Source organism: Orbicella franksi, chromosome 2, assembly GCF_964199315.1.
Source record: "Orbicella franksi chromosome 2, jaOrbFran1.1, whole genome shotgun sequence".
Lineage (NCBI taxonomy): Eukaryota > Metazoa > Cnidaria > Anthozoa > Scleractinia > Merulinidae > Orbicella > Orbicella franksi.
The window spans coordinates 6,456,295-6,478,773 of record NC_138146.1 but is presented as its reverse complement, the minus strand read 5'-3'; the positions used below and the strand labels follow the sequence as shown (position 1 = coordinate 6,478,773).

At 41.2% G+C, this 22,479-nt stretch overlaps 1 protein-coding gene and 1 pseudogene across 2 annotated transcripts in view; one reads left to right on the top strand and one right to left on the bottom strand.

Moving 5' to 3' along the window:
- LOC145479879 (uncharacterized) overlaps window positions 1-21,920 on the bottom strand; it is a 34,313-nt gene extending 12,393 nt beyond the window's left edge. Inside the window, exon 1 of the mRNA XM_081458353.1 lies at window positions 21,390-21,920. The gene's annotated coding sequence lies outside the window, so the exon portion shown is untranslated. The remainder of the gene's footprint in view (window positions 1-21,389) is intronic.
- On the top strand, window positions 1,562-17,534 carry LOC145477868 (uncharacterized; annotated as a pseudogene). The gene is made up of 15 exons (XR_014048161.1): window positions 1,562-2,733; window positions 3,211-3,448; window positions 3,611-3,719; window positions 4,027-4,131; window positions 4,542-4,657; window position 4,737; window positions 4,955-5,033; window positions 5,127-5,388; window positions 5,653-5,820; window positions 5,996-6,080; window positions 8,767-8,974; window positions 9,485-9,577; window positions 14,967-15,183; window positions 15,430-15,541; window positions 15,692-17,534. The product of XR_014048161.1 is annotated as an uncharacterized LOC145477868 (transcript).
- Window positions 21,921-22,479: the final 559 nt, after the last annotated feature.

The window sequence follows — 22,479 nt, the reverse complement described above, 5'->3', positions numbered from 1 at the left end:
GTAAAGAATTCAGAGGTCGTCAGGCTGGCTTTCACTAGCGACGGAGTAGTAGTCGGAGTCGTAATCAGAAGCGTAGAGTGATACGATCTGATGAAATTCAAACCGACTGAGTCGGAAGCAGAACACCCATTTCGATTATGACTCCGTCGCTCACGATCTAGTAAAAACTAGATTGCAGGAGTCAGAAGCAGAAGCAGAAGAATAATCCAATTACAATTAATGCTCCATTCTGGGCCTTGTGATTGGGACAATCTAGTTTTCACTGGATCATAAGCGACGGAGTCGTAAACGGAATCGGAAGAAATGGAAACGTTCTGATTCTTCCGACTCCGATTTCGTTGAGCATATGACTCTGCTTATGACTCCGATTTTCGATTTTCACTAGGTCATAAGTGCTCTTACGTCTCCGACTACGACTGCGACTCCGACTCCGTCGCCGGTGAAAACCAGCCTTTCAAAATATTGTTTCCGAGCGACGACATAAAACCAATCTCAATCAATAACACTGCAACAAAACATTAACTTTCATGTACCTGCTCATCAATTCACCAAGGTGACCAAAGGGGAAAAAATATCGAACATTGACACTTACATCATACCTACGCTTGAACCAAAAAAATGTAACTCGCCTTGGAGTGAACAGAGCAGTTTTACACAACTGGTGCGGGTAAAGTGCTTGCAGTGCGAATGAACACACGCGCAGGCGGAAATTTTGTCGCGTTAGGAATTTGGGGGTTTTTCCCCTTTTCTCGGAACATTGCCCCCTGACCTTAAAAGGTTTTCACGTGATTAATGTGTAAACAAATGTTGTGACGCAGCAAGTCAGTAGTTTTTTACTTTTTCGACCTTAAAATTCAAATGCAGAACGAAAATTTAAACACTGAGAGAAATGCATCAAACTGAAGTAAGAAAATAGTGCTAACTCGGACTTCGGTCAGAAAATACTGTCTGATAAGTGTAAACAAGGCTGTGGAGGGCAATAGATTACGTACAATCAGCTTCGCCCAAGAAAAAAATTCTCAGCAGGATGCGTAAAATGAAACCGCGACTTGTCACAGTGAGGCGAGAGATCTCAGTTATCACACGGCCGAAATTAATTATCGTTTTTTGATCCTGGCATGCAACAAAATAAACCAGACGCCACAATCCACGCGCGAGTCTTAATTGAAACACGAGAAGACTACGGCAATTTTCTTTCGCAAATATGCAACAAGTAAAGACATGAAATCGAACCGACTTCTTACTTGCGGTTCTCTGATTGCTGAGCATTTTTTATTGAACGCTTGCTGTTTTTGGATTCGCCGAATTTAGTCAACGGCAGAGGAAACTAAAAATACTGAAAGTAAAAGAAGAAGTGACGTTATGAAACTAAGTTTGAACGACATGGAGATAGGCTTCATTTCTTTGTTCGTTTTCTTTAATCAGCTAAAATTTATTAAAGCGTGCGTGAAGCATAAGTAAACTCGGTGACGTTGGTCACATAACTTGCGTGTAACGCAAACAGTTAGTTTCCAGTACCTCGCTCGTGTCCTGGCTATAGTTTTCGCAGACTGCAGAGGATTTGTGTACTCGCTTGTGATCGCTATTGTGTGTCAAAGGTAATTTCTTACTAACTGGGTAGTATTCTACTTTGGCGGGACTTTCAAGTTTCAAAAGCATCATGTTTTTGATTTGTAACTCACTTGAAGCATCGATATGGTGGGAGACGAACCGTCGTCCTCCTCCGCGTTTAACGTTTCCAGTCTTTCGAGGGTTACGAGTTCGTCGCTTGGCCCTCGAAAGCATTGGTACGTCCTTACCAAAGAAGTTTGTTGAGGTTACCCGAAGGATTTCGCCAGGAATGAAATTTTTAAGTCATTTCGAAACGAGCTTCGAAGTGTGGCTCCGCGGGAAGTTGAGCCCGCCAAATCGGCGTATTCCAGCGGCTTCCAAAGAACGCCAAATTCAGGTTAAATAAAGTCTTTTATTCATGTCGCTTCGACCTGTGGTTTAATTGCCGGACTATTACGTCAAAGCGGTCGTTCAGCTAGTGGCTTTCTGAATTCAGCTGTATTCACGCCGATTGTAAATCTCCTAAACTCCATCGCGTTGGACATGGAGCACCGCGATGCCATGGACTTCGCTTTTGGCGGGAAAGCGTGCCCGGTTATTCAAGCCTCTGAGGAACTCCATGCAGAACTGGCGGAAAAACCACGGTCAATTGAATTCCTTGAACTCAAACTAAAAAACCTTCAGGGTCAGGTTGTTGATCTTGAAACGAGTTTAAGTGATTTTTCTTCTTCAGGGCCAACATGCTGTTCGACTCCTGTCAACTCTCGTTCACCATCATCGTGCTGCAGTTCGATCGAGGAGATAAAATGCAGCCCAGACCTCGGATCGACGACCAGAAAACGACAAGTTGTAGCCAAGTGCAAGGAAGTGCTAGATTCAGTCAGTGACGTCTCTGGAAAATCTAAAGAATCAATTGCTTGCGTTCTAGGAAACAGTTTTATTTATGGCGATGATGCTCAGAGAGAAAACGTGAGAAACCACATCTCGGAGGTCATAAGTATTGTAATGGACTCAAAGGGGTCGAAGAAAGGCTTTTCTGAGCTTCTGTCCTCAGAAACACACGTTCGTGTTTTCCAGAGCATGAGAGTTCCGGATTGGGTGCTGTTGTATTTCAAGCTGCATCCAAAGCTGCCTGATTCAGCGTGGCAGACGCTGCTCAATTTGACCCAACTTGGAAAGGGGGTAAGTGCACTTCTGGGTAATGATGAGTGACATGAAAAACTTTCGTTCCCTTTTTCTATTTATTGTTCTTAGTTTTGTTTACATGCTGCTGCTTTTCATTCATTGTGATTTGCTCAATATAATGGTTATGTATTCCCCCCCCCCCAAAAAATTACCATCATTACTTTTATCAAGGCTACTTCCAAATAAAAAACGTGTGTCTAGTATAATTTATCAGTTTCACAATGTATTGAGCATTTCAATTTTACTCAGGGTGATCGCCAAACACAACAAATCAAATATCGTAATAGCATAAGGAACTAGCTAGAAGCAAGGAAACACAAGTGACCAAATCACATATGCCAAATCGCAATTGGTTTTATTTTTGCACCTGATTGGCTGAGAGGGAATCACCACCAACTTGACTTGATAAGAGATGACTGTATATAGGAGTTAAATTTGTGCCTCCATTAATAGTTTCCTTCTATTTATCCTTAGCGATCCAGTGATACACCTTTACTTCTTTCAAAAAATGAAATCAAGGCTGTAAAGAAGTTAGTATTTTCTGTTGTGCAAAAAACGTCGAAGATTGGTAGAGCCAATGATGCTGACTTTGAAGCGTGTGATGTGGACCTACAATCTGTTCTTGTCTGGGCCATACAAGAACAGCGCCTTCATTGTTGTGATACTGAGGACCTGGAATTCAATGTTAAACTTGATGGCCGTCCTCTTGGTGGTGAGTGTATCAGTAACATATTTTAACTGGGTGTTTCATTTGTCTGCCTAACAGTATCTACTGCAGTATTTTTGATAAGATTGTGTCATTCTATGGGTTAATAATAATATATTATGAATAGTTTGTAATAAAACTATTTATTTTTGATATTTTGTTTTCAAGGGAAAAATCAAGTGGCTGTAGGTCCGGCCCCCATTGACTTTGCCAATAAAAGTTCCGAGAGCGCCTTGTCAGTCTACCCTATTGCTATAGGGAACTGTAAAGAGAATAGGTCAGTGACTACTGATTATGCAATCATGAACAATTTTAAAGTTTTTTTAAAACACACAAGGCATTTTTTGTCTTTGGATAAGAAAGTGGGCATTGAAATGTTGCTGTAAAGAAAAGAAACATTTATACATGTATTTCTCAGTCAGTTATTTAAGATGTAGTAGAGACTCTAGATAAAAAGAGTTCCCTTTCTTTCATGAGCAGCTTTAGTTGAATTTTGTGATGAATACATTTTTTTCTGTTTATTTCATTCTTTCAATTAAGATAAGGTTTAACATTTTTTATTTTTGTCCCTATTCTTATATCAGGGCAAATCTAAAGCAATTGATTAGAAATCTTAATTGCCAGAAGAATGTCATAAAAAAAACATGGCATTGTTGTGGATGGCAAAAAGTACAACATCTCTTTCACAGGTACATGTAAATAGTGATTTAAACCAGACTGATAAGAAAGGGAATGAATTTTGAAATGCTGTTATTTATTTAATGGGATATTATTTGTGTTTATTTGGGAGAAAAACTAAGTTAAAGCTATCTTATAATTTTTACAGGGAACAATTAACTGTGCAAAAAAAGTGATGGCAAATATTGTTTGATAATTACCTTAATATTTATGGCACTGTTCAGTACCTTCAGTAACATTTGGCTGTTGTTCTAAATATCATAATAATCCTGCCATTAAATAGGGTTAAATCAACATTAATACCATTGGTTCATTAGGAAATTGGACAAACTTATACAGTACTGTATGTGAAATGGTCCTTGGATATTGTTTTGCCTCATTAGCATGTGGTATGAATTGTTTCCCCTTATATGACCTTAAGTGACTCTGGACTACAAGGCTTTGCTGCTTCTCCTAAACAAAAAAGAAGATGAGGATTTCCTCCTTGGTGGCAAGGGCTATGGAGTGCAGTGTTGTGCATTTTGTGATGCAATAAGGGTAAGGTTTTATATATTTAGTTTGATGGTAACTGCATTAATTAACACTTACTTGAATTGAAAACTGCATTTTAGTATAGGGTTCAGTGACTATCCTACCAATCATGTCAATTATAAATTAGTACTATTATCATCAGTAAAATACTTGTATTTTTTTAATCCTAATAAACACTGAATGTTAAGACGAAGAAAATAGATATCATTATCTAGTAACTCTTTAGCTCTTTGTGGAAAAATTTGTTTTTTCCAGCGTTCTAAATGAGGTCAATATTTCTATTGTCCATAACTTTATTTTAAGCTTGCACTTGCCATGGAGTTGCTGTGGATGAGACATGCCCGGATTGTTTAAGATCAAACGCTAACATCGGAAAATGAGGGTGTTGTGAGCACAACTGACTGGTAAATATAAAATAATCGAAATTTCCAAGTTCAACATAAGCCACTAAGTCTGTATTTTTGTTCTTTTTCAGGGGTTCAGGCCTTCAAGATGATCTCAATTTTCTTCTGGAGGAAGACTTAAGCAGCATAAATCTTTGCTCTCTACATTTTGAGATGCGAAATTGTGAGCAGCTTCTAGGTTCATTGGGTTTGTTTGCCTATCGAGTTGGAACCCTGGACAAGTTGAATGGTGCCTTGTCTGATTATGGGCCTGAAAACTGCAGAGGTTTTCTTAGAGTAACAGTTAAAGAACGGAAAGGACAACAAACAGCAATAGAGAGACAAAATATACATGTTACATCTTTTTCAGATACTGTGATCAGTCCTTTAATCTATTGTTAATCACCAATGTAATGCTATCAGGAATATGCCAAAAGAATGAGCCCATTTACAGAGTGAACATAATTTATAACTTTGTGAACATAATTGCATACAGTCTTAGGAAACAACTTTTTTAATTTTCACTCCGATTGCTATGTGAAGGTCATGGAGTAGTATACATACTTGTGCCATTTTATGACACTGATACAAGTTTGGTGGTCGGTATTTAAAGTCAAGGTAAATTCTTTATCAGGTTCGATGGAGAGAGAAGTTCTTAAAAACTTTGAAGAAATTGTACCAAGGTCACTCCCCCTTGAGAAAGTTGCCCATTACTATGAGGAATGTCCTGGAGCTGCAAGAGACGTTCTACTGAGCTATGTCACCTTTTTTGAACAGAGGATCTCGGTGGGTTAACTCATAGCAAAATTTTAAATATCTTATGTTACTGAGCAGAATTTAATGCTTTATATCATTTTAATACACATAAATTCAGTTTGGGTTGAGATGACTTGTAAGGGAATAAATAATTATGCTTTACAAGAGAAACTTACAATGTAATTAACAATGTCCTTATTTGTAGTTTATAGATGAGATACTCGACTGGGGAACCTTTGTCAGCGACTATGGTGCACGGCAAGAAACAATTGACCTCGATGACACAAAAGGTGAAGGGGCATCTCAAAGAAGCTCATTAGCTCACTATATTTATATATTGTCCACTTAATAATTTTTTATTTACTCATCAGCCTATTCAATATTCATAACTTTCTCAGGATCTGAAATTGCTCTTAATGGAGCTACAGTTCAGTCAAGGCTTCTTTGCCTAAATTTTCAAGTTTCTCATTTCACTTGTAATCAAATTGAATTTCCCTCTCGCTCAACCACCTATGTCTTGGATTACTCCTACCTGTTTGATGTTTGTTTACCCTGGGAAACTATTATTTTAAGGTTTCCTTACCAGTTGGGATTCTTAATATAGTCGAACCTCCTGTAAGCCACCACCCAAAATATGAAGCCTAGGTGGTCGCTTATGGGAGGTGGTCGCCTATGAGAGCTTAGACTATAATGGGTCAAAATTTTTCCTCATAAGTATATGATAACTGCCGAGACTTAACCCATGAATGAATGCCGATGCAATGTTCTATTCATGTGAAAGTCAATTTCGAGGAAAAAATCTGGTTCTTCCCATTGAGAAATTTTTGTTTTCTATGCTAGCCAGTAATATGATAATGCTACAACACCTTATCCAATTTATGCTCTACCATCTGTCAAATGGTTGCTTACGGGAGGTTAAAAACAAAGGAAAATTTCAAACTCTTAGCTCTAAAAGTAGTCGCGGTCACTTACAAGAGGTTCCAAATATAGTGATTTGAATTGGAAACTTTTGGTATTTTGGAAAACTGGTCGCTGAGGAGAGGTGATCGCTCACGAGAGGTGGTCGCAACCAGAGGTTGGACTGTAGTTTATGTAGTCTGCGTAGCAAGCGTTTCTGTGGGGTTCGGGAGCAAAGAATTACAGCGCGAAAAATGGAGCGAGTAAAAGAGGGGGGAAGGGGAGGGGAAGGAAGGAAGGAAACGCTTGCAGACAAACCGCTGGATTTTGAAAACCGCCCACTTGGCCTTTCATGCCTGAGTGCGCACACCGAGATTTCGTGCTGTCATCGGCTGTCATAAAATTAACCAATAAATTCTTCGGCCTTCCGTAGCGGAAGTAAACTTTGAACCAAAATGAACTTTACTTGTGAAAATATGTCTGAAACAACGAGCGCACGGTGGGAACGGAGAAATCTCGATGAATTAAATTTGGTAATTTATAATCAAGCTATATTTCTACTCAATCCGTCTAAATGGAAGGAATGCAACGGTGAAGTTTTAGCACAAATCTGCCAGAAAGTTAAAATGTGAGAAGTATTTCAGTCGCGTTAGTAATCCTTGCTGCTCACATGATTCGAAATCTTGGATCACTGTGTTCATTTGTCTAGGAATCGATACAAGGTAAAATTAGCAAGTCAACTCCCACAAAGGCAATTCCAGTAAAGAAGCGTTTGCCGGAAACGCCAGATACGCAAATCGGTTCGAGTGTTATCGCCTGCAGCAAAAACAAACAACGGGAAGTCTTCTCGGCAAACTTTGGAATTTGGGCCGGAGAGGCTTCAAACATCTGAGAGGGGAAATAACGATAATCTTGACCAGTATCTGAATAAAGATAATCTTCCCCTAGGCGGCCTCCAAGTCAAAGTTGTTTATAAAATGTCCTCGTAAGAATTCCCCGCTACGAGACGACTAAATTTTTGGTAAGGCAAATATGTGACAAAAACTGGCATGCCGCAGCTAACACTATAACAAATCATTCAGAATTGTACCCAGAGGTTCTAAATGCTGTCAACAAAAATGCTTCTAATGAAATGTCAGAGTACCTACGACAGCATGTTGCCATGTAACAAGCCAGACGAAATCACTAGGTTTTCCTACGGAGTAGTGCAAATTTTTTGTCCCGTGGTTTATTATCTTGTCCTTGGCGCATGTGGCATTCAAGAAAGTGATGTTAAAATTAAAGGAACAGCTGCAAACTGTGTCGCGCTTGCTTCTGCAATAATGTGCAGGCTTTGGAAAACCAAAGCGTCGGCATTGCATTACAGGATTTCTACCGTACTGTCGAAGCTGACGACTAAATCCTCGTTCAGCAAGAAAAGTTAAAGCGTTTTGTAACCAAGCTTCGAACGCGTCTTCCTCTTTTGTCTGGCACTCAGAAGTATTAAAATACCTTTGATCGACACATGTCAATAATATTGGACTAGCCCAGCCGATCACGAGCTCCGTTCGCTGGCGAACGGAGGTTTTCAAAATCCAGGGATTTGTCTGCAAGCGTGTCCTTCCTTCCCCTCTCCCACCCCCCTCCTTCTTTTTTTTTTTTGTTCTCGCCCCATTTTCCGCGCAGACAAAACACCGTAAATCCCGTTCCTCGGTCTTTCTTTGCTTCCAAACCCCACGGAAACGCTTGCTACGCAGGCTATAGTTTATGTTACATTTGAAACATTTGTTTAGTTATTTACAGTGGCACCAATTAGCACATTTAATAGTGCTAAATACATTTGACACTTAAATAAAGTTATTGTTATTATAATTATTTAAAGTAAATTTCATACATTGTAATCTTGATGTAGCTCCTTTACGCAAGAAACTTTACCCACATAAAGTCATCTGTCTCTCAACCCCAGGCTATGAATGGCTGGAAACAAACATAATCAGGGAAACCTTGGCGTGCTCCAGACTACAACAAATTGGTCCATTATATTCCCATTAAATGCTTTCACTGACAATCTGTTGGATTCTTTCTGTTTTTGGCTGTAAGAACTTAAAGTGTTCTTGGAGAACTAAAGGAGAACTGGATTAAAAGACAAAAAGAAGTTGAAGAAAGATTCCTGGAGCTGGAAGAACAGTGTGGCAATCAGGAACCCTTACCCAAGAAAAGGAAAAGAGGGAAGAAGAAAAAACTGGAAGACCACACTGATCCCTTTCCAGATTACGCAGCCCAACTTCAAATTGAATTTTTTGTCAAGGTAAACTGGTAGCTAACTTTAACATGCAAGTAGGTTGCATGCACTCGATTGAGTCATTCACTTATAAAAATGCCTGACTGGAAAATCAGTGTTGTTCAATAACCAACATTGTCAACTGAAAGATTAGCAGTTTTATTTGTGAAGAAACGAAAAGTTTAACTGCTGTAACTTTATTTGACTAATACTTAACTGATGAAAGAATGAAGGATACGAATACAGCCATAACACTACTGGAAAAATTAGCTGAAAAAATTTCAGGCTCTAAACGGGATTCGAAACCACGACCTTTGCGTTACTGGTGCAATGCTCTACCAACTGAGCTGTCAAAGCCACATCAGAGCGGTCGCGTGTAGGTTGGGCCCTATATGTTCAGTGGACGTAATACTCGGCTGAAATTTTTTCAGGTCATTTTTCAAGTAATGTTATGGCTGCATTCGCATCCTTCATTCTTTCATTATTTAATTGCCACTGTTGGACATCTATTACCATGTAATACTTAACTGTTGTCAGGTTTGCTGTGATTGGAGGGAAATTGCCCACACAATGCGTGACAGAGTGTTCGAAGACCATGAAGAGCAATTGATTGATGTCCATGATGTGAAGGTATTATTTTTTTATGTTGAAAACTCTTATTATTCTCTTACGAAGCTATTGTGGCCATAGCCCTTGGTCCATATACACACTTGCTTAAACTTTTCTTGAGTTTGTTTGAATTAACTGAAAATGGTAAGATATCACCTTTATGAACTAGGTTATTCAATACATACAGGGGTTTAAGTCCATTTTTGTTTTAAGCATTGCATATTGACTTGACAGGTATGAAACTGGTTTGTGCAGAAATATTCAGGAATGATCAGTTACTCTTACTAAATCCAACAAGGTTTGCAGTAAAATGGAACGTGGACACGAATATAGATTTGCTTAAAGTCTTATTTTAATCGCCATGTGCTTGGTCCGACAAGAGATTACATGATGCATGGGGCGCGCATGCCCGTATATGATGTGTCACGCTGGACGTACCGTGACATCCCCCTCTTTTTGAAAAGAGGTCCTAGTTACATGCAGATAAATCGATAAAAGGGGACATGATAATCAATGCTAATCAAATTAATCAAACATCTATCAAACGACAACAGGAACTAAGAACAGTTTCATGGGTGTAAATAGGAACCCAATGTCAATAAAAGAGTTTTTGTTTGTCCCTATTTAATCTTTGAACTTGGTTGGGACGCGGGTGATGCGTCCAGTCCTTGTAACTTGGCTCTTTGGGTGATAACAGGTTCCTTCACTGGTTACAACAACACCTGCTGGCTCGAGATCAATTTGCCTCTTGCTGCACGGTAGTTGGAGAGACGGTGACTGATCTGGTGTCGGTGTACTGTCTTGAGGACTGGCTTCTGACAACGGAGGTGGTCTGGTCACCTTGTCATTGGGTATGTGTGCGTCTTTGGAGTCGTCTACTGGGGTCACTGTACCGATAGGTGGAGTGTTACTGCCAGCTGAGGGGGGTATTTCACTCTGGCTCCTTGGTCTCAGGTGCTCCCTTGTTCTCTGGTAGATCTTCCCTTGAATGTCCACTGTGTAGGTTCGGGGGCGCTCCATTGGCTGTGGCCTATTTAGCACAGTTCCTGGCTGCCAGGTATTCTTCAAGGTGTTCCAGACGAACACTGGTTCTCGGTTGTTAAGGGCCTTCTTGTCGCTACCAGCCTTTCTATCATAGAATACTGCTTGCCTCTTTTGGCATTTCTGGTTAGCTTCATGGTGGAGGTCGTCATTCGGGTGTTTGGACTTCAGTGCGCTTCTGCTGCTTGGGAGTGTCGTTTGGGGTTTACGTCCAAACAGCAACTCGTGGGGGGATGGCATCTGGTCACTAAGGGGAGTCGTGCGATACATCCATAAGGCTGTGTAAGGGCATTCCTTCTCCTCTAGTGCTTTTCTTAACAGTGACTTGCAGGTTCCAATTGCCCTCTCTGCCAGGCTGTTGGCTTGGTGGTGGTATGGGGAACTACAGTGTAGTGTGATGCCACTTTGTTCGCATTTGGTTTTGAATCTTTCGCTGATGAACTGAGATCCGAAGTCGGCAATGATAGTGGCTGGTAGGCCATATTCTGCAAGGATGCTTGTGAAGTGGTTGCACACGGTGTGGCTGGTCATGTCATTGAGGAGTCTTATCACAGGGAATCTTGAGTAGTAATCGACGACCATAAGGTACTTCTCCTTGTTAAATTCAAAGATGTCTGTGCCGAGCTTCTCCCATGGTCTGGTTGGAAGGTCTGGCTGCAAAATGGGTAGTCTGGGCTGAGCTGGCTTGTGTTTGTTACACAGGTTGCAGTCCTTTACCATCTGCCTGATCTCAGCGGAGATACCGGGCCAGAACACTGATTCTCTAGCTCGGAGGATGCATTTGTTCTCTCCTTGATGTCCCAGGTGGATCGCTTGGAGAACTTGGTTTCTCATGGAGGCTGGTACGACGATCCTGCTACCTTTTAGTACTAGACCGTCCTCTAAAGTGAGGTCGCATCGGAAGTTCCAAAACTCCCATAGTTCTTGCGGGCATTGTTTTCTGTAGGGAGGCCAGCCATTGTAGATGGTATTCTTCAGTAGATTCATGGTAGGATCTTGTACTGTAGAGGACTTTACTGCTGTTAGGTCAATGGGGGTGGATATGAAGTGGATGTTACGCTGTGATGCGGTGTCCTTAGTCGTAGTCTCAGTGCCATGTGTTGCTCTCATGTGACACACTCGTGACAGGGCGTCGGCAACTGGGATGGATCTCCCCGGCTTGTACTGGACATTGATATCAAATCGCAGGCATCTAAGAAGTAGTCTCTGCAGCCGGCCTGGAGCCTCATCGATGTTCTTCTTGAAAATTTGTTCCAAGGGAGAGTGATCGGTTTCAACTGTCACGTTTCGACCGAGCAGGTAGTACTCGAACTTCTCCAGGCCATATGTGACTGCCAGACACTCGCGCTCAATATTAGAATATCTGGACTCTGCGTCGGTGAGTGACCGGGACGCCATGGCGACAATGTGTTCATTTCCTTGAGAGTCTGACTGCCTTAGCGAGGCCCCAATGCCTGTTTTGCTTGCGTCACACTGAAGGATCGTGAGTGTACTCGGATCTGGGTCGTAATAGGAAATGAGTTTGGACGTGCAGAGTTCTTGCTTAATCCTGTCGAGTGCCTGCTGGTGGTGGGGCTCCCAGCTAAAATGGACGTTCTTCTTGGTTAGCTCTCTTAGTGGCGATGCTAGGTCCGCTAGCTTTGTCGAGAAGCGATTAAGGTAAGTTACCATGCCCAGGATAGTCTGAAGCTCCCCCATGTTTGATGGGCTCTTCATGTTGTGAATTGCTTCAAGTTTCTCCTTCGCTGGTTGGATTCCATTCTCTGTCAGAAGGTGCCCGTAGAAGTCGACTTCTGCCTGCTTGAACTGCAGCTTTTCGGAGTTTAGGCTGACATTGTACTTGCGAGTGGCCTTAAGCATTTCACAGAAGGCTTGGTCGTGCTCTGATCAGCAATCCCCATTACATTGGGGATGCCCCTGTAAACCTCATCGAGTTTGCGTTGAAAGATGTCTTGGGAGAGTTTGACCCCGAAGGGTAATCGTTTAAAACGGTACCGTCCGAAGGGAGTATTAAAGGTGCACAGCAGGCTTGACTCGTGGTCCAAGGCTACGTGCCAATAACCTTTCTTAGTGTCAACAACAGAGAAGAATTTCTTTCCATGCAGTTGCGGTAGTAGCTCATCGATGGTACGGGTGTAATAGTGCTCTCGACGTATGCTCTTGTTAAGGTCCTTAGGATCGAGGCAGAGTCTGATTTTCTTTTTGCCTTCAGGAGTTTCTCTGATGTTACATACGATTGAGTTTACCCAGTCGGTTGGCTCGGTCACGGCTGTGATGACATCGTCCGCGATCATTTTATCAAGTTCCTCCTTGTACAAGGGAAGTATGTGTACTGGAACGGTGCGTGGCGGGTGGATGACTGGGATAGGATGGTCAATTAGCTGAATGCGATACTTCTCTCCCGGAAAACAGCCTAGCTTGTCGAAGCAATCTTGGTATTCTTCCATAACAGTGGGCTTGGATAGCTGACCACGTTGTGCCTCAGCTTCTGTCTTGGTTGGGGGAATGGTGTTAACTTCATCTAAATTTGTTGATATTATTCCCAGATCCTGGCATTGTCGGCACCCCAGCATAGATGGGCTTCCTGTGGCTTCCACGATGTTGAATTTGATATTGGCTGACTTGTCCTTAAAGGAGACCTTTAAGGTGGCAACACCAAGGTTTTTTATTTCAGAGCCTCCATATCCTCTAAGGACATTGCTGCATGGAAGGATAGTAATCGGGAATGGGAAGTACTGTAGGTCTGCAGAGGTGATGACGCAGGCGTCTGCTCCCGTATCTACTTTCAGGCTCATGTCATGGGCTTCATTAACCTTGACCTTGGCAAAGATTTTGTCTGGGTGGCTGTCGAGGGCGTTTAGTGAAATTTCTTGGGTTTGCTGGTGCTTTGTTGAAGTGAGAGTTCCAACAAATACAGTAATGGGTTCTGTGCCGCTTGTTTCTTCTTCTGATTCTTCTTCGAGAGTGTACTCGTAATCATCCTCAAAGGGGTACTCATCCTCTAGGTGGATGTCCTGGCCCTGGTACTCTGGGCTACTCACGATCTGGTGAACCTTTTGAAGGCGTTTTTGCATGCACACTCTCGCGTAATGGGCAGACTTGCCACAGTGCTTGCATTTTGCATTCTTGGCGGGGCAATTCGCTGATTTATCATGGGTGTTTCCACATCTGAAGCAGCCTTTCGACTTGAATTGAAGTCGGCGAGGTTTTCTTTCGGTATGATCTCTTTGGTTTTGGTCGCCGTAGGAAGTTTGGTGTGTGAAGCTTTGTCCCGGTGGGTGTTTTTTAGTCGAATGTGCAGATTCTCTTTGAACTGTGTGAAGATCAGATTTCTCGTCACCTTTGGAAATTATCTTCATTTGTGCTTTAGTGCTTTCCTCGACTTTCGCCAGGTCGTAGACTTGCTTGAAGCTTAGCCCGTTACCAAGTGCTATCGCGTCTATGCGTACTTTATCGGACGCCACGCCAAATACCAGCGTATCTCTGAGGGTATTTTCTTTAGCGGCGGGATCGTATCCACCATCTTCTATTAATAGTCGCGCTTCGGTTACGAATTCCTCAAGTGGTCTATCTCCCTGCTTTAGGCATCGAAGTTGGTATCTAGCGAGGATTTCATTACTTTGGGGGCTTTGTATAAGCCTCTAGTGCCGCCATAACTGGACTGATCTTGAGGTTGTCGCCTTCGCTGGCCCATGTGGTCGTGTTGTAGATTTCGATGCCTTTGTCGCCAATCCATAAAAGCAGTAGTCTCACCTTTTTCGCCTCTTCGACTTTATCGAGCGGCCCCGCGAAGATAAGTTCGCATTTCTGTTGGAAGAGTTTGAAACGCTTGTGAATGTCTCCTGGAGTGGTCCAGTCCATAGCTGGTGGTTTGAATCGATCGGCCATGTTGTTTTGAATGCTCGAAGTAATTGATGTGCTCTACAGCTTGCGCTTGAATGAATTTGTGTTCGAATGCTTGAAATGCTTCACCTGGAGGATCCAGTATCTTCTCAGGCCACCACTTCTGACACCATGCAGTAAAATGGAACGTGGACACGAATATAGATTTGCTTAAAGTCTTATTTTAATCGCCATGTGCTTGGTCCGACAAGAGATTACATGATGCATGGGGCGCGCATGCCCGTATATGATGTGTCACGCTGGACGTACCGTGACAAGGTTAATAGGCTGATAGAAAATAATTTCAACCGTAGCTTTTCTACAATGAAATGCTAAAGCTGTATGTTACTGTCAAAAACTACATGCTTGTCTGTAGTGTCAAAATTGTTGTGTATACAGTTAAAAATGTTACAGGTACAGAGGGTTACCCATCATTGATAATGTAATTTCTTATTACATTCTTGTTTTCTTTTGCTATACTCTCTAGTGCAAAGAGTGGGGCTTTTTGTTGAAAAAGCTATTTGGACTACACTTTGGCACTGGTGATTATGGGCACCTTGTCATAAATCACAGTGCTATGCTCCTACGGCACTTTAGGTCCTTCTATAAATATTCTGGCTAAGGATGTGAGGCTTCACACAAGCTACACAGACAATTGTATTCTAAGGCAACAAATCATGATTCATCTGGACCTGGCCAGTCATGTGAGTTACAAGATACTGTATTATTATCATCATCCTTGTCATCATTATCATTACTGTTATCAGTATCAATTATAGTTATTTTACTTATTATAGTCCAGTCACACTAGTTTCAGTCACTTTTGTTTCTGAATACTCCTTAGAGTGTGTCTGTTGAGGCCATAATGATATAGAATTAAGTTTAAATGAAAGGAAAATAAGCTGTAATATAAAATAAATTGGGTTTGAAAACATTTTCTCTTCCTATAGTGAATCAAATTCTCACGCATTGGTATGCAACCATGTTGCTGTCGTTGAGGCATTCATTCCAACAAGCTGAAAATTGCATTATGGCCCGTAAGTATTAAAAACCGAATTATGTGTCCTGGATATTTTGTAATACTAAATAAATAGATTAACTCCTTGTCTGCATTTTACACATGGAGGTAAAAGGAAACCAAGTAAATAAACACTGAATTTAATTACACGTATGTCTTAATGCAAAGTTTACGACATAATTGTATAACATTAGCAAAAGTGGTCATGAAATGAGATCTTGGACAGGAACTATGAAAACTTGGGTTCAAGTAATCAATAATTTATTTGAGCAAATGTTTGGAAGTGACTTCCTTACATACTGCTATGATAAAGACCATGGCACTAGGGTCGAGGACAAGGTTACATCCAGTATTTTAGAATACTGCCATGATCACTGGGAAAGTCAGTATGGTGTCCACACCAGTCCACAGCCACCACAAGATCTTTCTGGTAAGTGTCACCCAGTAGCTACCACCTTGGTTTCAGATACTGACATGCTGACTGAGCCAACCCCACCACAAGATCTTTCTGGTAAGTGTCACCCAATAGCTACCAACTTGGATTTAGATTCTGCCATGCTGAATGAGCCACCCCCAATACTCATTCCAGAGTCTGAACCAGCTAAATGTAACTTGGAGTCTGTCACTTCTCATTCATCTCCTCAACTAAAGGCTGCAGTTGTCATTGAGGATCAAGGTGAGACCATGCTGCCACAGCAAACTGCCTTGCAAGTTGCTATGGCCAAAGCTAACACAGGAGGTGGAGAAGCTGCTCTACACAGTTTACTTCCACCACTGGCATCAAGATTCCCTTGGCACTCAGGCCAGTTTATGGCAAAACCTCGAACGCAGATCCCTTCTCGTTAACAGAACGTCCCTGTAAAAGTGACATCCAGAAGGGCTCAGAAAGTTCTGCATGATGCTAAAAAAGCAGGCATGAATCCTACTGGTATTGACATTCTAGGCAAGGGTCCGTTTTCTGAGAGTGCCCTCTGTATCCTAAAACGCTTCTGCACACTAGCTGACGCTACTCGCAAAGTGTCTGCAGAAGCTAACTGGCTTTCAAAAATGAAATGCTCACCTGAAGATCTTGTACAATTACAAGATGGGCTTTGGCATCATCCAACAAACTACCCAATACTAAAGTACGGTAAGAAGGGATTGGATTCCACGTCATTTTCTGATCTTGTTGAGGAACGATATATCGATAGCTTTGTCATTGATATATGCAGCAGTAAGTTTTTGGATGACACCAGAGAAAATGGTAAGAATGACACTGTGTACTTTCCTACAGAGTTTTATGATTGGATGAGCTGCAACGACCAGAATTTCCAGCAGCTGCAATTAAATGAAACAACAAAGCACCTCTCAAACATCGATGATTTGCAGCAAATTCTAGTGCCAGTTTACATGCCTAACCATTGGGGCTTAATCTTTGTTGATTTAGCCGAGAAAGAGATGTACTTTGATGATGGCTTGCAGTCAGCTTTACCTACGATGTCCCTTCCATCAGTCAAGTTGTCATTACAGTTACTCTCTGAATTTTTTCAAACAAGGTTTTGGAAAAACTATCCAAGGTTTCGGCGCTTTGGTATGGCATCTCAGGCACCGGTTAACTCAAAAATGATCGGCGTTGGAAGCTGTGGGATTGGTGTGATCATGGCTGCAAGGGATATGATTCAGAATGGGTCTTTGTGCATCAACAACTTCCAGTGGAGATTTTCTGATATGGATCAAAACAGGAAAACCTTAATGTTGCAGATCCTTGACTGGAGTACTCCATAGAACGAAATTTCACAGCGGAAAAACACTTTAAGAGAACTTAAATGGTGAACTAAATGCAACTAACATAAAGTAGTTCGGTATAAATCTGTTCTTTAATACATCTTTCTTTGTCCAGTATTTGAGTTGCTCGCTCGTTCGCTCGTTAGATTTTTTACCAATGGCTTGTAGAGTCTGTAGGCGACGCGTAAGCCAATTCAATGAGAAAGTTGAGTAAACAAACCCAATTGTAAGCCAATTTACCGGAAGAAAAAAAGATAAACATGTTATTGTCCGGCTGAGGGTCGGTCCGTATAGTGAAAAACTGTGACCTCGGGCAGCATTTTCAAGACCTCGGTCACAGTTTTTCCCTATACGGACCGACCCTAAGCCGGACAATAACATATAACATTGACGCAGCCAGTCAGTGGTTTTCACTTTTTTCGACGTCAAAATTCAAATGCAGAACGAAAACTTTAACACTAACAAAATGCAATAAACTAAAGTGAGAAAAGAGGGCTAACTGGAACCTCAGCACGGTAGAGAGAAACTGATTAGTCAGAAAAGCTGTCTGGTCTGAGCCTAAACAAGGCTGCAGGGGAATACATTACGTACATTTGCTATGCCTGATTTGACATGCTATAACCGAATTTTGGAAAATTTCACGAGAAAAGACAAGCTGGATTTCAGTCCGTTGTTCAGAGAGGCATAATACATCAAACGCCTGCGCCTTTCTCAACGACGAACTGAGATATTAACCTTTTTTCATTAGTATTCCCGCTTTTTGCTTCGTGACTTCATTGTTATTAACACAGCAATTTGAATTTATTACAAGAAAATATTCCTAACTACAATTTCCTTTTCCTTAAAAAGTGCTTTACGGCATAACGCTCAGTGTAACAGTGTGTCGATGTGATTTGTACAGAATGCTTGTATTGTCAGAGCGGTTTCCGTTAAGATCAAACAAGAAGCTTGACGAGCTCGAGTATCTGACTTGCTTGTGGAATGCTTCAAATACACTTCAGGGAAACCAACACAAAATAATAACCAAGGTTGCGCTTGTAAATTGAAAGGGCGCCAAGTCGACCCTCGCTGTAGTAATGTTTGAACATCGAGCTCTGTACAGTCGCCCGCAAGTCCATTACTGACGAACGTATATAAACAAATCTACGAACAAACATTGCCATCAAAACAAATCATAATTAAAGCTTGCGTCCTGGTGAAGTCAAGTACAGACGACCGCAAGCAATTCAGCATTGAACTGTGCAGTCACGGTCACTGAATTCACTGCTTGACTTGACGATAAGTTTATTAACATGACTGAAAACCGAATTGAATACTAAAAAATAAGGTAATCAGTTGAAAATACGACCAATGAAACTATAGCTAGATTTCACAATGGGCTCACTCTGAATTCAGAATTCAGAATTCGGAAACAGCGTCTGTGCATGCGTAGTTTTGTTCACCTGAATGTTTTCTTTTCAAGTTCCTCGACTGACCGGCCAATTCCAAAATCGCTCAGTGATAGATAAGGTATATTTTTAGATCGACCGCAAACGACGCCTGTGTCTGTGGGTAGTTTGACCCAACAAAAAGAAAAAAAAAACCCATTAAGACCACAGGTATCGCAGGCTCCTTGGGTAGTTTGAAGCAGTGAACATTATTATATGACATGGCCTAACAGCGTAAATGTAAGAGTTTGTATGGGAATGTGTAACGATCGTATGCAGCATTTCGAAATCTGAAAAAGAAATCGAATAACAGCGACTAACTTCGACTCTTATTCTGTTTGTTACTTTTGTTTCCGTGCCGTTTTGGGGCCGTGTTAAAGCGATTTCAGCGAGTTTCAGTTTTATCGTTTTCCTCTCTACATACATTCCGTATATAGAGAGGAAAACGATGAACTTGAAACTCGCTGGAATCGCTTTGAAACGACCCCAAAACGGCACAGAAATTAAAATAACACACAGAAGAGTCGACGCAAGTCGTTTCTATTCAATTTCTTTCCCATATTTCCCATACGATCGTTACATTCCCATACAAATTCTTGTATATTACGCCGTTAGGCCATGTCATATAATAATGTTCACTGCTCCAAACTACCCAAGGGGCTTGGGATACCTGTGTAAAGACAGCGCCATACACGGCGCGTCGTACAAACGTATGACAAAACATGCAATGCATGCTGGTACAGTTGTGCAACTTTGGCATTTTCTAAAGGATGTAGACAAAATACTCAATTACTAATGTAGGCAAGCAAAGTCAAAAATACTCAATAAAAATGTAGGTAAACAAAATCAAAATAATCAATGAAAATGTGGGCAAAATACTCCAGTTTTAGTAGACATCTTAGCTTGGTAAGGTCAAATGTCCGATGTAGGGTTTGGATTGTATTTTGCCAAAACTTTAACAAAACGAACTCTCAGCGGACTGAAACTTTGCAGCAGCTAAAATGGGACTGCAGACGTCATGTTATTTAGGCACGGCCATGAGCACATAGAGATTTCCACCTTGATGGCTCAGTAGTAATAGTGTAGGACCAGCGCGTGTTATGTTATATACGTTTGGAGAAGGCAACTATGAAGTATATCCAAGTGACAATTTCTCTATCGTTAATCTATTTATTGTTATTAGTCTTGTTGCTGCAGTTAACTGAATCTTGCCGGTCAATTCACACTTTCTTCCGTTTGGAGTCGCTCGTTCCGGCTCAAAGTTTGTCGACTAACAAATTTATCGTACCAGCTGTAAAGATCAGTGCGGACCAGTTTCTTTCGTAGAGGTGAAGAACTTACAAATAACAATAACAACGGCATAAAACGAATCGCAACCAACAACACTGCAACAGAACAATAATTTGCCTCTTCTATTTACCACGGTGACCAAGAGAGAAAGATAATGGTAATCTCTTGTCATCATTAAACTCATTATTGACACTTGTATCATAACTATGTTCAACACAAATCAACGTGCTTTGGAGTGAACAAAACAATTTGAAAAGATTCAACCAGGTGCGTTTAGGAATCGTGTCAGGAATTTGGGGTTTTGCCATTTTTCTCGGAACAATGCCGCATGCTCTCTTGCACGTAATTAAGGTAAAAATAAATATATTAACGCAGCCAACCAGCCACGTAACTTGATATTGTGTCTTTACATTGTGAAAAAATCACCAGAAATTACTCCCTTAACTCCCATAGTATCATCAACTTCAACTGAAAGGCGCATGTGGTTTATGAGCGGAAATGCTTAGGGATGATTGCAAGACCTTTTTGAACAAAAATTCAGCCAAATCTTCGTGAAAATGCTGCTTTAAATCACACGAAACTTTTAGGTATGAACTGGTCAAAAATTATAACAAAACTGTAAAGGGATGCTTCTGAAATCCTTACCGGAGAACAAGTACTGCACCAAAATTATACAGATCCATTAAATAAAAGTATGTTCCACGGTTCCTCACGTAAGTAAACCTATACCCCCTCCATGGTAGAAAGTGATGGGAGATGAGGTTGACCCTCCCCCCTCCAAAAAGGTGTTTTCCTACTAATATGGCCTATTAACATTACTTTACAGCTCGCTATACAAAAGACAACTTCAAAGGGTAGAGTAAATGTCGCTGAAATCAATTGGTGATAACATAGATTGAAGAGAGGCTCGAGTCCGCACGTAGGATTTGTTTTCTATTTTTCATGACGTCATATGAGGTCCCAAGAGCAGTACCCGGTATGAAAGGACAAAAAGATTGCTTTCACTTTTTCACGGCTGTCTAAAAGCTATCTGAAAAGAAAGCTTGTCGATCTGATTTGGTCAGAATACGTATACTTGTATTCTCGTTGTAGACTTCCACGTCGCGAATTGTTTACTTCTGGTTTCCCCGAATGAGGTCGAATGAATCAGCCGTCGCTCCAAGTCGCTCAAACGTCGATGATATTCAATGTATGGCTTCCTTTTTCTTGTTCAAACTTTGAGGAGTGTCGTTGATTTCCACTAACAACATTATCGTACAAGCTGTAAATCGATCTAAAGATCAGAGCGAGCCAGTTTCGTTCTTTCTTTTAAAGTAGTTTGTAATTGAGGCCGTCAAGACTTTCAAGGCAGCCTTCTAACTAAATATTGTGCAATCGCAGGGGCATACACCGCAATGAAACCATAGCTTACCTGGTCTTCTATTTACCACGGTGACCAAGAGAATGACACTTGAATCATAGCTTTGCTTGAATACAAAACGACTTGCTTTGGAGTGAACAGAACAGTTATACACAACAGACCTCAATAAAGAGTTTACAGTGCGAATGAACACGAACCGCGCGGCATGAGGGGAAGATGATTCGCTTCAGAAGTTTCGGGGTTTTTCCCTTTTTCTCAGAACAATGCCGTGTAACCGTGAAGTTTAACATCAAAGACTTCTGAATGATTGATGTAAATATAATTGTATTATTGTAGGCAGCCAGCGCGACATCTTCAAATCACTTAAAACTAATAACCCTCTTCTACAACTCACTTAGTATCAGCATTTACAAAAACTCCCGAAGAAAATGCGCGAGCTGATTGGATAAAAACTGTGTTTATATTTAACAGTTAGATAATTCGCTCTCGATTTCTATCACGTGACAGTTGACTAGGGCACAGCCCGAGTCAACTATCAGAATTAATCTACTAGTCGTTCAAAACTTTATCTAAATTCTCTTCACAAACACTTCGAAAACGCAAACAAGTGCTCTCCAGCGCACATCACTTGGCTTACTCATAGTCTACAACAGAATAGACAGTGAGTAGCGTAGCCACATTCGTAATAGAACGCTAGTAGACTTACACTGATTAAACAGATCTCTCTAAATGTAATGATGGCGCGAGCGAAATTAAGAGAATTTACATTTTGATGATCAAAGTAAACAAGTTGTTGTCTTTCCTTTTTTCATCGCAAAACTCGATAGAAACACGGCACGTGTTCTTTATTTCATAACTACAGAAAGACCAACTGGTCGACAGTTAGTCTACTAACTGTTCCACCAGTTTCAATCAGTGAATACTGCAAGCGAGAGTTGTATTATTCGTTCCGTTTAATGTGGGAACCTGCATCGGGAATTATCAAAACAAGTCATACTCAGTAAAACAAATTTAACCAGAGATATAGCTGCCCAACCGTAATTCCCATTTCCATTTGTGACCCTGGCTTTAAAATGCTTGAGTCGTTTTGACACAGAGGCAAAATGCAACTCGGAAATGCCTGATCTTTGGTGCTGTTAGA